Genomic DNA, 13,841 nt, shown 5'->3' with positions numbered 1-13,841 from the left:
GCTTAAACTCATTTAAATTCACGTCTTCATATATGTTACAATAATAATCCAATCGAATTTAGATTCAATCAATGTAATTTGATAAAATTGATTTAGAGATATAAATTATAATGCCTAAATTATATGCAGTTCTCAATTCATTAACTCGAAGGCAAAGGATTCAGTCAATGTAATTTGATAAAATTTATATAGAAATTACCGTGAGTCATGGACTGGCAAAGAATCACAAGCTACCAAAGGAAAAGCCCATGGTGCGCATGAGTTTATTGTCTGGGACCATTTTGATCCATAAGAAAGATTGTATACAACGACCCAATGATTTTTTAAAATTAAATATTAAATATTAAATATAATTAAAAATTAAGTTAAATTTTATTATAATTCTTTTGATTAAATATTACTTAATAATTAAGTTTATTTAATTAACAATTCTTATGAAAATATGATTCTTGATGATCAAGTATTTGACTCTATAAATAGCGAGTATGTTTTATCCTTTATAATTATGTGAGAATTATTTTAAATAGATATAATTATTTTATAGTTTCTACAATTTTCAGAGTTCACATTGTAATTTGGTGGCCTCTAGTTTATATCATGATATTATCACACATCGAGATCTAAAAATATCACATGCTTAAGTCTCAACGAAAGGATAGTAGAATTATCAAAATTATTGAGGTAATAAAATAACAAAGATCAAATTAAGATAAAAAAATTAGACGCCGTACCCAAAAAAAATATACCCAAGTATATGGATCAAAATTTAATTAAATTATATATACATTAATTTTTTTTAAAATCACTAAATTGTTATTTTTAAATAAAAATACCAACTAAAATATTAAATTTTAGTGTACACAATAATATTCATAACTTTCTTAACCAATTGACAACATATACATATCTCACATATCTAACTATTTGAACTCAAAACTCTCAAGTGAAAAACATTTATTTTTACTACTAAAGTCACTTAATAGTTTCATTACACAATCATTGTTTTGATTTATATTTCCCTTGTGTGTACATGCATATATATATATATATATATGATCTGTCTGAGTTTGACGATCCCATTCAATGGAGTTGAGGTCCTTAATTTGAAGTGTACAAAAGTTAGTCGACCAAGCTTTCAATATTCTTTTAATAGTTCCTGGCCAAGCTGTTAGGTTTAACACTATCAAATGAGGAAACCTGCCCAACAGAAAAACAATTAATACATTGAAACTGAAGGAAGTGAATGCAAAAGCAAAAGCAAAAGCACAAATCTTCAAAATTAATTAGCCTTTTCTATTGGTCAAATTAATAACAAAAGACCTTAATCTTTTATCATTTACTTAAATAATGTGTATATGAACAAGTCACAACCTTTCATTTATACATAAATAAACCTTAAATATCAGTCAATCTTTTATCTCTTTTATATAAATTAGAATCCATAGTATTTTAGATATTATAATATTGATAATATTAATCGAACCAACGTCCAGTTGATTGATCAAACTGATTTTAGAAAGAAAAAAATATATTGAATTTTCAATATTGATTTATTCGTCTTCGTGTATGTTGTACCAACACCACCACCAATAATACTAAACTTATTTGATAAAAATTAGATCAATTCAATAATCCTCACATTAAGTGACATGTAACTATATACCTACTTTATATTCGACATATTTTAGCCTTAATTTAATATAAACTAGTAAGATTAAAGGATAAGACACAATTATCTAAGAATAAAACAGTATTTTAGGCTTATCTGTTAGGTAGATATTTCTAGAAGGAATGGGGGAAGCTTGTAGTGGTTGGATGCCCACCGCTTAATCAGCCCCGATGCATGGTTTAGGGTTTGCCACCACTTCCTTATAACTCAAGGTGGAGGTAGAATTTCTGTTGGCTGTCGCACTAAATTCAGTCTACCAAACCAAAGAATTTTATTCGATACAAATCTTAAAAAATTGAATCTATTAAATAATTTTAGCGGAAAAATAAATATTATTCTTTTTAAGAAAAATTTAAATTCAAGAATTATATTTAAAAGTGCCTGTAAATTATCAATAAGTTATAAAAATATACGAACAAGTACTATTAATCCAGAGAACTCATAAATAACCTGACCACATTAATTTTTATATTTATTCTTTGAAAATTATTATTATTAGTAGTAATTGTTATTATTATCCCCGTTAATTTTTTCTCCGTTGTTATTATTCATAATCACTATTCCTGTTGTTATATATATATAATTTACATTTATTCTTTAAAAGATTATTATTATTATTATTATTATTATTATATATTTCTTATTTACCTTTTTTATTACTATTGTTATCATTATAATATGTTTTTCACAAAACAATTGTACTTGTCTCATGTGTTTCAAATAATGCATTAAAAGGTTATTTTAAAAGTTAAAGATATTGTTTTTATTAAAGTGATTAACGATATAGTTTTTAAACCTGCTGTAATGTGAGATTATTAATCATCCAAAATGATAGAATATCCTTCTTAAAGGTAATATTATTTTGCAATGATAATTAAAGTGATAGTGTGCAAAAATAAAATAACTTGATTGCGACTTTTTATTTATTCGTAACAAAAGAATATTCTTCTAAAAATCGAATGATTTTTTAATTTTTAAAAAAAGATTCAATGCAACTATTATTGTTTTCAAATAAGTCCACTTCATTGTTAAATCTATATCCATGTATCAATTTCAGTGGATTAAATCTGAAGTCTAATTTTGAACCTGTGAATTTTTAAAATTCCAAAACAACACGTAATTTTTAAAATATATTAATTATGGATGTCATAAAATTATTTAGTATAAAACTAAGTTACTCTTTAACGTTGATATAATTTTAACTCGTGATGCTTGTATTATTATAAAATAAAATTATTTTTAATTAAATAAACTCTCAATTTTATTCACCAATAAACACTACTAGAAAAACTCCTTTAATGACGCGCATTACGCGTCATCTATAGGTGTAGATGACACACAAATACGCTTCATTGAAGCCACCGTCATAAATATCAGATGATACGCAATTGTGTGTCATAAATCTATGACGCGCATTTATGACATGCATTTATGACGCACATTACGCGTCATTGAAGCCCTCGTCATAAATGAAGATGACACACATTTGTGTGTCATAAATTTATGACACGCATTTATGACTTACATTTACGACTTACATTGTGTGTCATTGAAGAACAAGTCATTAAAAAATATGACACACATTTGTGTGTCGTGATTGTATGTCGTAAATTTTATATATATATATATATATATTTATTGTAGATTGACAAATAATCAAACTAAATCACATTTAATGTCTCATAATACTAAATATATATATATATATATATATCATATTATATATAAGCAATCCATTTGCATACAATATATTAACATTAAGTTATCAAAAATATTGTAATAATATGTCGATACAAAATATCACGGCATAATAAAGTTTGCCACATAAGATACCAATTCTTTGCGAATATCATCAATGTCATCATCCGTGTATTCTTCATTCCCATCGCCAACCTAAGTAAAAATATGAAATAAGTATATAATTTATACTTATTTAAAGTGAAGTATATAACTATCAAAGAGAACTAAAATGACCAATTTTACATATGCATTCTTTAAAGCATATGTAAAAAATAAATTTTACACATTTAATTAGTAAAACTTCCCATATAAATTATATACATTATCACGGCACAAATTCACAGTTTTCAGCCTTGCTAACAAGTACTTGCATTAATTTGTTTAGAATAGCATCCTACTTCAGTCCATATGATAGTTGTATGACTAATGTGTATGTATGATATGACATATGTGTATCAGAAAAGTTTGCTTACATTCTTATTGACCAGCACTTCAAGTCCGTTCTCGACTATCTCTTTCATGAACTTACAAACATAATATCCACACTCGGTACCTCCCGACTGACGGGGACACTACAAATAGTTTACAATAAATGATTAGTCAAAATGAAAGCTACAATTTAAACAAGGAATGATCGAAGTCCTCACTAAAACATTGATCCAATTGAAGCTAACCCTTTTGTTAGATCCATTTTGAGCAGTGGATATAAACACTCACCAAAACGATTCAATGACCAATATTGAACCAAAATTTACCAAGAATTTATAGTAGATATAAACACTAAGCTAAACAAGAATAATAATTTATCACACATAATAGAAGCATCATCAAACCAATCAATTCATGCATGTTTTTAGCATCATTTTCATACTTTTTTTTATATTTTCGATATGGGAAGATGATCTAAAATCTCCAATGTTGTCATATTATTCAAGGATGTTTGTCTATATTTTCTAAGTAGGCCCGTCTATTCTCTAATCACCAATGTGAAAGCAACCACACACACTTTACAATCTACACAAGCTTGACTGAAAACATACCCAGATTCAATTTAATGTCCGCAGGACAAATTGAAGTGGTTTGAGTAGTATTAGCATGTTCTAATTTTCAAATCCAATATCTCAAAATTTCTCTTTTCATGTATTATTGAATAGGAGATGAGGTTTTCCTAATCAAACTTGCAACTTAATTTTCTGATAGATGGGTCCAGTTGAGTTGAACTCAAGAATATTTACCGTGTAGGCTTTAGTCTACTCAACCACTCATATCAGCAGCACATCCACTGCTAACCAAATTTTTGAAATCCACTAGCAGGTTTACTAGGCATACCCTTCTAGGATATATTAAAATAAATTTTTAAAAATTAGAAAAAAAAAGAGACATGACAATATTTTTAACATCTTTATGGAATTAAAGTTTTCACAATGGATAATGTAGAAGAAATTGCATAAATCACAACCCACTAGACTTGATATATGGCTTCAATAGTGATAACTTGATGAAAATATTTTCTTTATGTTTCTTCAAGATGTGTAAAAGAACTTTTGTCTAGTACCCTCTGTAGCTCAACAGACCTAGGTCGGAAAGTGGTCTTTCAGGTGTGCCAACTTTACCTTATTTCTTTGAGAGTTCATATGTTGTGGTCCAAAACGAAGACAAATAAGCAATAAAACTCTAGTTAATAACCGATAGGATGAAATTCCAAAGAACATATCACAAGGGGAAAATCATAAAAGAAAATAGCAAGCATAGAGCTTACAAAATGCAATCAAAAATTTTCTATAGTCTTTCCCTTGATATGGAGGAAGGGTGAGGATACATGACAAATTATAGGATTCCTCTTAATGCTTTTCTTGCATGATTAGATGCAAAATGCTAATATATTTGTTTGTGTTAGGGTAATGCAGTCTAAATAATGTAAACAATGAAATACATATATACATACATACATACATACATACATACATACATACATATATATATATATATATATATATATATATATATATATATATATATATTTAAGAAATAAGAAAGATTCACAACATCTTAAGCAAAGCCAGATATTAGAACTACATAGTTTTTAACCAACACACTATCGGTAATTATGCTATAATTCACGGATAGACAAAAAATATTAAAACAACCACAGACTTATAAGGTTTATTTTAACTCCAAACCGCATCAAATCATATGCAACAAAAACATATAAGCTACCTTAGAGAAGTATCTAACCATATGGAAACCTCGATCATCATATTCACACAAAACATAGAATAAAAATAGGTCAACGTCGTAATAAAGGGTCTTGTGATCAAGGAACAACTTTGCTAAATAACAAAGATTATGCCCATAAACCTTGTTCTTTTTGCCATCAACCTCTCTCAAAATATTTGAACAAAGGAATACCAATGTCAGCAAAGATCTGCTTCATTCTATAACAATACATGTTTAAGTAGGAAAACACAACAAAGGGATAGGAAAAAGAAAAAGAAAAATGGTGAAAAACATTTATATGCTCGTATTGGAAGTTGAAAAAAGCATACACCACCTTTTTTCAAAATATCTTACAAGAAAATCTTACGATTATTTGATTTTATGTAAAAACAAAAAACAGTGAAAATTGAACTTACATAAAGCAAAAGCAATAATGTGGGTTCAAAGAAAACCATAATCATATAGATTTTACTTAACTAGAATGAGGAAAGACTTTTCTTTTTCATTTTTGAGATTTGGAACAGAATGTAGCAACAGTAAAAGCTTTTCAAGAATATACCTCAAACATTGACAGTGTACCACTTCGATATATTTCGTCCCCAGGGGGATGCTTCAAATCACACTTCCTCTACAGAGTAAAAATTAAACAGAGAGTTAATATTGATTTTGCCTGCCCCATTTGTAACTTGCAATAATTAGAAAAGGGGTAAAATCAAAGAGAATACACACACATATATATCACCAAGAATTTCCAAAAGCTTTTTTTTCAAGGCAACAATATCCTACATATGTACAACATTCCATACTATCAAGTCATAAGATAGGCGATTACACTACAGGCACTACAGCAAAATTGTTCTACAGCGGCGTTTTAGGAGTAAACGCCACTAATTTTAAACATATAGCGGTGTTTACATAGAAAACGCCATAAAATGGTAACTTTAGCAGCTTTTTTATAAAAACACCGCAATAGGTTCATTGATAATGGCGTTTTTTCAACAAACGCCGCAAAAGAGTAGTACTTTAGTGGCGTTTTTATACAAACGCCACTAAAGACTCGTAATTTAGTGGCATTTTTATACAAACGCTGCTATAGAATTGTACTTTAGTGGTATTTTTATACAAACGCCGTTATACACATGTACTATAGTGGCGTTTGTGTTTACAAACGCCGCTAAAGACTCATAATTTAGTGGCGTTTTTATACAAACGCCGCTAAAGACTCATACTTTAGTGGCATTTTTATACAAACTCCGCTAAAGACGCGTACTTTAGTGACATTTTTATTCAAACGCCGTTATACACTTGTACTATAGTGGCGTTTGTGTTTACAAACGTCGCTAAAGACTCGTAATTTAGTGGCATTTTTATACAAACGCCGCTAAAGACTCGTACTTTATTGATATTTTTATACAAACGTCGCTAAAGACTCATACTTTAGTGGCGTTTTTATTCAAACGCCGCTATACACTTGTACTATAGTGGCGTTTGTGTTTACAAACGCCGCAAGTTTACAAATTTTAAGTGTCGTGCCCTTTAACCTTTTTTTCATTTTTTTCCCTTTCAAGCATTTTTCAATCCCGCCGTTTACCCAAACCCATCTTCTTGACATGCTTTCTTCTGTTCATACTCATGATTAAAAAAGGATGAAAGATATCAGTTCATTGAATAGTAAAATGATTAACTGGAACTGGGTCCTAAAGCGCAAACGAAGAAAGCTTCCAAGTGGCCCATCCTTAGCCAATGGTAAAGAAGAAAACTTAGCGTCAGAATCTCCTAGGAGTTCTTCAGCTAAACGTAGGCTGAAGGGAGAAAATAGCTCCGATCAGTTATCTAAAAAGAAGGGAAATGATGGGGTATGCTGTTTTTTGTTCTTGTTCCTTCATTTAGTTGTTTACTCCCTTTGCAATGTAGTTCTTATCATATTTTGACTTGTTTGTTTATGGTGGATATTGCTGAACACTCTCCTTGATCTTTTTCTTGAAAATGTTCGTCAATATATTTGAGTTTTACTCAAAATTTGATTGGTCAAGTGTTAAGAATTTTGCTAGATGTTTATCAAGTATCAGAATCAACATGGTAGAAGTTAAAATTTGAGTTATACATGTTGTTTCATATAATTTTTCACACGAGTGAATGGGCTCAGAACAAGAACTATTGGTGGATTTGGGTTTTCACATTTTTTCCATTGCAATATGCTTAGCGCTCTTCTTCTATGCATCAATTCATGTGACCTTGAGAACCTCTGAGTTCTGACCATGATTATGGGTTGTGTTTTCAAGAATGTTTCTTTCTTCAATTGTCTCCCGCACCATACTCTGCTTGATAAATGTTTATGAACTTTTGTTGTTGGAAAATCAAAGAAAATCATTATAGTATCATACTGCATAATATTGTGAGGGAAAAAATCCAATGGAATATACATTCATTTGCAATCTTATGTCTTGACTGTGTTTTATGGGCATATTTTAACTGCTTCTTACAACTGTCCGTAATTTTTATTGTCTCCAGTACTACTATGAATGTGTTATTTGTGATCTAGGTGGAAACTTATTGTGTTGTGATAATTGTCCCAGGACTTATCATCTACAATGCCTTGATCCACCTCTTAAGGTATGATATTTTAGCTAACTTTAGATGATCCTCATCTTTGTTTTATGGCTACATTAGCTATTTCTTTTTACTCATTTTCTTTCTTCTACTGTATCCATAATTTTAGCGCATCCCAATGGGAAAGTGGCAATGCCCAAAGTGCTGTAATACTGATCCACTCAAGCCCATTACCCATATGGATTCATTTTCTAAAGGAGAAAGATCAAAAACTATCAAGACAAATGCTCAAACTGGAATAAAGTATCCTGCTACTGAAAAAGTGTCCCGAATTTTTGGAACATCCATTATTGCAAAGAAAAGATCCTCCTCTAGTAAAGGAAAATCTGATGTAGCTCAGGAAGTTGATACTTTCAAAAAGGAACCAGAAACCTCTCATATAGATGTACCTTCTAATCAATGTGTTACACCCCTTGGTGGTACTGAGGAAGGTGGTACATCTTGTGTAAATGTTTGTGATGCAAATAAGCCTGTTGCATCTCCAGCAGGTTCATCTGCTGAAAGAAAGTTTACTCCTGTAGCTGGTGGCTCATTATATGTGGATATAGAAGATGGAGTGAAGCCTGTTGCATCTCCAGCAGGTTCATCTGCTGAACAGAAGTTAACTCCTGTAGCTGGTGAGGTTTTTTCTCATTCTAAAAGCACAAATTCAAAGCAAAATGAAGAAGCACCTGAACCGAAGCATGAATTATCTTATGATAATGAGGCACCCAGAAACAAAATTGTTCTTGCAATTGGTTTAGCCAAAAGGAAAAATAGAAAAAGAAAGCAGAAAGTCTGTAGTGAGGCAAGTCAAAAGAAGCATAAGAGAGATAAGGGTAACAGTGTTGTTAGTACTTCCAAAAAGAATGGTTCCAAAGCAAATAATATTGATCCTGGAACTAGTAAAAGTCATAAGAAGCGGAAACCTATTAGCCATGGGGTTTCTGCATCTTTGTCAAAGGATGATGATGGGAGCAAGAATTTTGATTCTCAGAAAAAATATGAGGTATATTCTAATCTTCTAGGTTCCCCCTGCCCCACATGGTGGTTGTATGTCTTTTATTTTCTTTCATTTGCTCAGGTGAGTTTTGGAGTGAAATAGTGAATGATGTAGAAGATGATAGTGTTTGTGTTTTTTTAACGAGTCATTTAGAATTTTTTTGTTGTCTAGAAGTATTTGTACTTAAATGGATTCTTCTTTCTGAAATGTACTCTTGCATATGTGATTGGGGGAAAATGTTTGTCCAGAGTAGAGTTTGCAGCAGTATTCTTTGGGGAGAGATAATAGCTGAACAATTTCGTCTTCTAAACTTCACATGTTCTGCATATTTTAACTAGAATGTATAGTTGAAGTTGTCTGTTGATTTTAAGTTGGTATTCAAGCTTTTGGTTTACGTTAGTTTGATAAATGTCCTTAAATCCTGTTGTCTGATATATTTATTCCCCCATTGTAGCATAAATATAAAGCTGCAGCTTAGGATGGCCTTTTATCTTATTGGTGCTTGCACAAATTTAGTACACTCTGTTTATTTTAGACGTTTTAGTCAACTTCCTAAAGTTAATGCCTTGAATATATGATACACACATTAATGCACCAGTATATGATTTATTACAAAATACAGTTGTTATCTTCATAAGTGAGTGTTTCTCATTGCTGATGTGATCACATCATTGTGACTACTCTAAATTATTGTAATTGCAGTAATCTTGAAGAACAAACTTCAACAAAAAGCGGCTTCTTCAATAGACTGGCACAACGTTTCCCATTTGTTTTTAATCTATTGAGGAGATATCATTCACTGTCAAATGATACTTTCAAATAAGATGTCAAGACGATGAATATGACAAATTCCAATTAAGTGTGAAACAAAGTAGCTTTAGAAGGCATATCTGGAGGTTATGATGATGACGCTAGCGAAATTGAGGATGTATCGAACAACAAATCCATGTATATCTACACTTTGAGGTTCAGTTGTAACTCATTTGTACTTTAATGTCTTTTAAGGTTCTCTCTCCATAAAAAAACTTTAATTTATTTTGTTGTTAAGTATTTTTCTTTATGTTTTTTGTCTTAATTAAAATGTATGGTTGTTGTTAATTAGATAAAGCTAGATATAAATTTAGGTGATGTATAGCATAAATGAAATATGCAAAATCAATTAATATTAGCTAAAGAAAGGTAATTAGCGACGTTTGTATCCAAAAACGCCGCTATAGGTCTGACTTTTTGCGGCGTTTGTGTTCAAAAACGCCGTTATAGGTCTAACCTTTTGCGGCGTTTGTGTCCAAAAACGCCGCTATAGGTTTAACCTTTTGCGGCGTTTGTTCTAAAAACGCCAGTATAGGTCTTCTCTTTTGCGGTGTTTTTTTCTAGAAACGCCGCTATATATCATAACTTTTTGCGGCGTTTGTTCAAAAAACGCCGTAATAGATATTGACATATTGCGGCATTTTTTGTTCTCAAACGCCGCTAACTTTAGTGGCGCTGGTATTGCCGGCGCTTCTTGCGGCGTTTTTCCTATCGCCGTAAATACTTTTAGCGGCGCTTAAAAACGCCGCTATAAGACTAAAAAAACACCGCTAAAACTCTATTTTGTTGTAGTGAGGGAATGCAATTTAAGATATTAATTGAAGACATGGAGAATAAAGATTATTCTTGCCATATACTGATCTTAAAATACAAGATCCATTCTTAACCATTTGGGAAACAAATGACGAATACCACCGGCACCATTAACTAAGTTTTTGTGATTTCCAGGTACTTAAAGAAAAAAATATATATTGATAATCAATCATACATAAAAACCAGATACTTGCAGTTTAGCAAGCAAACTACACATCCCATAATTGTTTATATCTTAACCAATTAGGACCAAAAGGAAAGAAAACGAGGAAAACCTCGACACACAGATCTACACCTACATAATTTGTATAGTATTAGTGGATCGATAGAAGGATAATTCTTGTCTTATGCACAAATTAAGCAAAGCAGCAACAAGATGAGAAGTATCACTTGCTAAGACAAGAGCATTGACTTCAATCCACATCATACATGGAGAGAAGAAATGTCAGGCATCACTTATCAAATCATTTGACACTCAGTTACTTTCAGCCAAAACATACAGAACAAAAATATATGGTAAACAAAACTTATATTCATGATTAAAAAAAAGTAAAATCACATTACAATATTCAAGGTTACCATAAAGAAACTAGAACATAGTCAACAATTAAGTTACTATAAACTAATGCAACCCTAAGTATTGTAAGGGGGAAATTTTTATTACTTCATTGAAGCAAAGTTCACCATATGCCTTTGAAGTTGCTCTTTGCGTTTCATGAAGTTGAGACAAAACTCACAAAAGTACAAATTCAATGAATCATTATATTCTGGTGGAAATGGGGGAAAATACAATGTCTCAATTTCATATCATCAAAGTTTTATGGTTGAAATATTTTTCACCTTTGTGAATTTCTCATGCTCACGCAAGCTAGAAGCATCTAGTTCTTCATGACCCTGCAGAAAAGAAAGCAACATACAGTTACATATAACAGAATTTCACAAAAGCAACAAGTAGAATTTTCAAATTAGCCTCTTATCTTTACACATCACCGAGCAAAAGGTGAGCATTTACTTACAACCTCAACGTGTGTCTCATCATTCTTACATTTTTTGTGGCGAGTCATTTTTAAGCTTGTAACCTCAGATCCCCATGAGCAAAATCTTCACATAAATACACCCTCAGAACACAAATAGAGAAGAAACTGAAATGTAATGCTCGATATTGTAAAAGAAACTTTACCTTGTCTTCAACCTTAACATCAACAACTATTTCCACAGAATCAAGATCAAGTTGTTCAAGCTTCACCCATTCATCTAGCCTACTATTAACTATCATCAACATAACAAAAAAACATAACAATTTCCAAAGTTTTCAACATAAATAATTATAAAATTTTCAATTCAATAATAAAGACCTAAAGTAATTAAATTTAATTAGAAACTCGTGCATGGGAATTGACGATTCATTCGATTCAGAGACTAAAAATATAGGAATCTCAACAAATTTCAAAATTTCTTAGCAACCAAACAGAAAAGACAGAGACACCACCTTCCACACTATAGACCTGATTCCTGCACCTTCAGGAATTCTCTGCGATGCAATCTGCCGCAGTTCCCACAAATTTACTACCTTCTTTGACAACTGACACGAAGAAGATGGGAATTAGAAAGAAAGAAAGAAGAAAAATAGTAAAAAAATGGAGAAATAATTAAAAACCTCAGTTAAAAGCTGAGCTTGGCGAGAGATATCATCCGGAGAACCGTCGGAAGAGCTAGCGTTTTGGTCATTATCATTGCTATTATCGTCACTATTTTTATCAACTAGATCTTTGGATTCAGATTTGGGGGAAGTAGTAGTGGACTGAGGACTTGAGGCCGCAGCGGGAGGAGGCACGGGAACCAGAGGCTGAACAATTGGCTCGGAGATGGCATTGGAGGAGATGGTGGGATAAGGGGAGTGACGGTGGATGCGGTAGTCACCGCCGCTGAGAGTTGTGGACCACAGCAAACTGTTGAGCTAATCCAGTATTCCACCCTTCCCCATTTCAAGGTTGGAACTGAGACTTGTTCTTCACATAACAAGGGAAATGATGTGTGCGTGAACTAATGCAAAGAGAAAAAGGGAAAAAGGGGGAAACATGCGTGCATGAACTGATTATCGAGAAGAAGAAGCGGGAAATGATGAAAATAATGGGGGGAAATTAAAAGTTGACTTTTAGAGATTACACACAATGAAAAGTATACTCCGTGTGTTTGCTAAATTTTTTGGATTATGACTATTAAATATGACACACATTATTATTTTTGGATAATTAAGTTTTTTATTACCCAAGAATAACAGTAGCCTGCTACAAAACAGAACAACAATTACAATCCAAAGAGCAAGAAGAAGGGATCCTAATTACAACAAAATCAATCTATACCCCAGTTATAATAAAGAGAAAGATTAGTTATATCTAATCTATTAACATTTCTATTACTAAGTTGAATTCCAACAATTTGCTTGATAGATTCCAGAATTGTATTCTCATTTCTGGAAGCTCCTCTAAATAATCTTCGGTTTCTTTCTTCTCAAATTGTATAATTGAGAGTGCACCAAGAAATCTTTAAGATCATAGTAAGTAAGGATTTACCTTTCCATGAATTTGTAGCCCATACCAGCAGATCTTCCCAAGTTTGCGATGGTTTTTGTAATCCTACGAGCTGAAGGATAGAATACCATATTGTTGCAGTGAACTTACAATCAATAAAAAGATGGTTTCTTGATTCACTAGCTTCAGAACAAAGGATGCATAGGTCATTCGATTCAATACCGAATCTTTGCAATATGTCCTTTGTGGGGAGACGATCTAAAATGGCCATCCAAGAGATAAGGCTATATTTAGGAATGTGGAAAGAAAACCATAACAGCTTTTACCATGATACTTTACTGCTTTTCGCTCGAACCTCTTCCCAAATCTGCTTTGTACTTAATGCTCCTGAGGCGAGAATAGGACGAGAAGCTGATCGGTGGTTCATAATTTTTCTTAGAAGCCAGCTTGAGTTCGTAGGAACTTCCAT

The 13,841-nt window shown here is 31.8% G+C and overlaps 1 pseudogene; it reads right to left on the bottom strand.

The window, feature by feature from the left end:
- Window positions 1-4,861: 4,861 nt before the first annotated feature.
- LOC120134276 lies at window positions 4,862-13,841 on the bottom strand (annotated as a pseudogene).

This window comes from Hibiscus syriacus, unplaced genomic scaffold (genome assembly GCF_006381635.1).
Source record: "Hibiscus syriacus cultivar Baekdansim isolate YM2019G1 unplaced genomic scaffold, ASM638163v2 tig00110597_pilon, whole genome shotgun sequence".
Lineage (NCBI taxonomy): Eukaryota > Viridiplantae > Streptophyta > Magnoliopsida > Malvales > Malvaceae > Hibiscus > Hibiscus syriacus.
This window is presented reverse-complemented; position numbering and strand designations above follow the sequence as displayed.